Below are 5,089 nucleotides of genomic sequence, written 5' to 3' on the forward strand. Positions count from 1 at the left end.
ACCTCCCATCACTCCATCACTGATGGCATCCCAGCGAGAGATGGAGCAGAAGAGAAGCTCCTTTGCCGCGCTTCATCCCCTGTCATTATCCCAGTGAGGTCACTCAGAAAAAGTGATTGTGAGAAATGCTGCTCATTTGCTTGTGGTTCAACCTGTAAAACCCAAGGCGCCACAAATCATAACCTAACAGCATACAGCACATTCTTACCATTGAGGAAATAATACAGTGCTTAATATCACAGAGGACAGTAGGAATATGCTGAAATAGATGGGTTTTTTTTAAAATTCTGTCTCAATATTTTTCCATTTGTAAGTGATTAGAGATGAGCTCTTGTCTGCTCCCTGCACAACATTAATTATTTCTTCAGTGATCAAATGATTGATGGTTTTATATTGTTACCACAGATATTCACATTTGGCTCCACAGCGAAGCGAAGATTAATTCCATAAATCATAGACGGGACTCTCTTTACAGACACCCCGTATAACAACACAATGCAGACGTTTCATCGGGGGACAAAGGAACACCAGCACGAATAGTTGTCTTTAGTCAACTAACACCCTGGCTCTCGGCCCGAGGGCCTCCAGACAATGTTTTCATCGCGGGACCTTCCTCATATCGCTACGGGCTCATAAATCTGGAAGCTTCAATACTCCACTGGGTCACCTTTTACTGGGAGTTGGGTCAGGATTCAGAAGTTTGCACGCATGTTGTGGGAGGATGCACATCCCCTAAAGCGCCAGATGCTGCACTTATAGATAGGTTTTTTTTTTTTTTTGTAAAAGCTCTGTAGCTCTCTGCTTCTGACCTCTAACTAGATCTCAGATTCCTACTGTTTAGAGTAAGTATAATGAAAAAGAAAAACAAGACTGAATGGGCAAAAGCAAAGAGAAACTTAGCTCAAGGCCCAGCGTCTTTCGGTTCTTTAAGCTGGTCGAGCAAAAAAATAAATAAATAAATGAAAATTAAAAAAACGCGTATGCACACTTAAATCCTGATCCTTTAAAATGGCTTTGGCACTGCATACGGGCTTTGACTACTTTTGCTATGCTTAACATATCAGCTTCTCCAAAAATCAGTGTCCGGTGCATGCATCTGGGAAGCATCATAGGAATTAATACCACGTTTGCCGGATGAACAGAAAGGGCCCTGGTCCTCGAAGCCTCCGTGGTTTCCGCGCTCGTGTTGGAATCGGAGAACGGGTTCGTGCTCACAATCAGCCTGAGAGCGTTTGGGGAAACCTCATGTGTCGTTGCTCAGAGGCAAAACCGATGAAGCTACAAACTACACGCAACTTGTTGTACGATTAAGAAGGAGAAGAACCACAAAGCCATGTCATCTAAAACATATGATATGTTTCCGGGGGGGGGGGGGGGGGTTATAATAGAGGCATATTACTGATTAGGAAACACTGAATCCTTCAAACACATCATGTGCATTACTCATCAGTGCTGCTGGGAATTGTGCTGCGGGTCATTATTATACCATCTGCCCTCAAACCGTCCTTTTGGATGATTTCAATTTGTTTGGCAGAGGTTTTTCTGTTGTTTGATTGCAAAACTACAGCTAACAAATTCAAAGTGCAAAGTGTTTGCTTTTCAGTCCTTGCGGATAGGCCTTCATCCACTCCTGTGGTTAAACTCAAAGGTCTGCAGAATTGGAAACAAACTAAACAAACTATAATAAGATAAAGATGATTGATGATCAGGTAAGATCAGGCAGCAGAGAGCAGTAACACCGCCGGGATCAGTTTATCTTTTACTAAACTCTGGCCCCTTGAAATGCGAGGAGAATGAGTTTTTAATATATTCAAAATCATTACTTTAAACTTTAAATGTGGTAAATTCAAAGGACGTATATGCTTAAGTACATTGCTTTTTGGGGGAACTTTTGGCTTAAAATGTGTCTTAACTACCAGGATTTCACTTTGGAACCTGAACCTGAAGTTTTGATATCACAAAGTACAAAATAAAATATGCATTTTAAATATATGTTTATTCAAAACTTCACTCCGGCATCTCGAAATAGCACTTAAATATGAGGTTCACGCCCGGCAAACTACTTGCACATCATACAGTACGTGAAAGTTCTCAAAGCCAGATTTTAACTTGTTGCTGCCACATCTGTACCATTGCTTTCCAATAAAGGCATAACATGTATTAAATAAAAACAATGACAACAATAATAAGAGTGTGTGCATGTGTCTTGCCACGTGCTGCATGGCCAGATACCTAGTCTGTTCTTCAAAAGTACACATCTGTGGCGCTGGCAGGCTCCGCTGCTTTATGCCCAGCAGAAGATTAAAGTGTGTATGTAAGGATAAGCGTTAAAGGGAGAGAGAGTGACTCAAATGAATCTTCGCCTAAGAGATCCTTAAATTATGCTCATTTGAAGTCAGAGGCTTACCTCTGCGCTGTGCAAAGCTTTGGTATAAGTATGCCTTCTTGTGTTGCAAGCACTGTTCACTTTTCAGCTTGGAAGAGTGTCAGGGTCATTTTTCAATTTTGTGGTTTGTGAACAGATTACATTCTCTCTCCGGGCTCCCTGAGAGTGAAATCTGTCTGTGAGTGTGTACAGGAGGAGCGCGAGGTTGTATATGTATGTGTGTGTGTGTGTGTGTGTGTGAGTGTGTGTGTGTGTGTGTGAGTGTGTGTGTGTGTGTGTGTGAGTGTGTGTGTGTGTGTGTATTTGTGGCCCTGCTGTAGGTCTGCCCACATACACTTCGTGGTCTTGATTTTCTCGTGTTTACGCTCACGTTACTTACACCCATCCGCAGTGATGGCTTCTCAGCATGCAGCAGAGCAAGACCACTTCTTTCAATATACTGTAAGTCCTGCGCAACCAGAGATGCCAAGTTAAGCACCAGCCTATAAGAACCTTAAAATCCCTCAAGAATACACAACTTACAGACAGACAAGCTCCGCTGCTTTATGCTCTGAAGAGTATAAATTACATTTTGGAAACATAGCTTTTGCTGTCATCCAAAACTACTTACTGAGTCAGGTGAAGGACGTGGTTGATAATGCTGCACAATCTGGAAAAAAAAAAAAAAAAAAATGGCCTGGAGAGAAGAACATGAACATGTAGACCTCTTTTTATAAAGCTACCGCTGGACTCAGAAAACTAGCTGAGTTGTTGGAACATGGCTTGTACATATTTCAAAAGACAAAAATAGAACTCGGGATGATGGGTCAGGAAAATCCATGTAGTGTTTGTAATTATAATGCAAACACTACTACTGACGAAGGCTGCTATTGCACATGCATCAAATGCATAATGAGATAAAACTTTATTTTCCAAGATGATGAGGTTTTGTCTTTTCTTCTCAAATAAGTAATTTGAAGTTGCAGCATATGCAGGACTGTTGAAGTTAAATATCTTATTATTATTGTCAGACCTGAAACGTTGCACAAGGAATGAGTGCACAATGAAGTAATTTAGGTTGCACCTAATGAATATTTTCATTATAGACTTATAAGCTTATTATTTTCTCAATGCACTGACTAATTGTTTTGACCCACAGTCCAAAGCCTGAAGACATTTCACTTTTACTGACATGTGACAAAGAAGCAAATCCGCACATTTGAGAAGCTGGAACCATTTCTGGCATTTTTACTCAAAAACATGACTCAAGCAATTAATCAGTTACCAAAATAGTTGCCAAATTATTTTTTCTTTTCATCAAATAATTGATTTATTGACTGAGAGCTGGATCTCTAGAAGAAATATTTGACTTTCACTTCTTTTTAAGTCATATTTTCATTCCTTTAGATGTCACGCTCAACCAGACTTTTCATTTTATAAGAGCCTCCTACATTTAATACTGGACCAATGAAACATTTCTTTTGAGCTATGAGTGATTTAATTTTCCTCAGAAAAGACAGGACGGACACAAGACATAACTGCATAAGCACACAAGGGCCTTGATTGTTGCTTTGACTGTTGACAGACACAGTTTCAGGGATCAAGTTAAATTGCAGCCCCTCCTTCCAGTCAACCACACGGCTGTACTGGATACAGCGCGCCAATTGTACAGAGAGCAGAACAGGACATGGCTCTCCAGATAGGAAAACTGTGGAGATGTATATGTTGGTTTTGCTACTGTACTGTACATGTCCAACCACCACCACACAGAGCCATTAGAGCCCACATTAAAGAGCGGGATCCGTTTTAGGTTGCACCTTGCCCAGTGCTTAACCTAAACTCTGCTCCGCATGGGTGGCAGGGATCCTTCAGCAGCAGGTAATTACTGCTCTAACTCAGGATAACACTGGTGCTTACACTGGAGATTGGCTACATACTGAAAGGCTGCTGGAGCCAAGTGGCCACTATGAAACACCTCATACAGAAGCTTACATTGGAGTGCTACTGAAGTTATTAAAGTTACTGCCATCCTGCAGCTAGTCCATTTATTTCAAGTCAAGAACCACACGGTGAAACACAACGTGTCCTACACACATTTTCATTTTAAATCAACATCTGTGTCTGAATTTATTTAAAACAGCCCTGAAGTCCAAGAGTCTGGGCGGGGGATTCCCGTCAAGATCAAGAACTTGTTAGACTCAGATGTTATTGTTTGGCTGCAATATTCCTTGTTTTGAAAATTGTGACAAAATTTAATTTCACTTGTTGCTCTTATTTAACCATGACTGAAACCACATTCATGGCAAAGGCCTTGAAGGATTTCGCCCACGTGCCCATACGCACATCAGAATCAGAAAATAAAGAGGCCTAATAGTAACAATCGCCTACACTTGGAGGCAATTAGTAAGTGCAATGCCAAAACCCAGAGCTAAGACATCCAAAAATTCCTGGATGAAACGTTTTGGCATCAACACATCCCTATTGTACAAGTGTGTCTCTGTTTGTGTCTGTGCATGTCTGTGTAAATTCATGCTGAACGCGGAGCAGAATACAAACATCTGCAACGGGGAGTGCAATTTGAAAGCTAAACAATTAGAAATCAATCGGTCGCCCACACAGTGTGTGCGTGCTTTCACACATAGGAGAGGCAGATACTGCAAGAGGTGAGGAGAGAAGAGTGTGGGGATGATAGGGGAGTGAGAGAAGGTGGGAGAGCGGGGGGGG

The 5,089-nt window shown here is 41.4% G+C and overlaps 1 protein-coding gene across 3 annotated transcripts in view; it reads right to left on the reverse strand.

The window, feature by feature from the left end:
* LOC111649900 (ADAMTS-like protein 1) overlaps positions 1 to 5,089 on the reverse strand; it is a 94,174-nt gene that overhangs the window by 45,426 nt on the left and 43,659 nt on the right. The gene's annotated exons all lie outside the window — the stretch shown is intronic.

Source organism: Seriola lalandi, unplaced genomic scaffold (genome assembly GCF_002814215.2).
Source record: "Seriola lalandi dorsalis isolate HSWRI2012SDOR001 ecotype SW California unplaced genomic scaffold, Sedor1 jcf7180002052086, whole genome shotgun sequence".
NCBI lineage: Eukaryota > Metazoa > Chordata > Actinopteri > Carangiformes > Carangidae > Seriola > Seriola lalandi.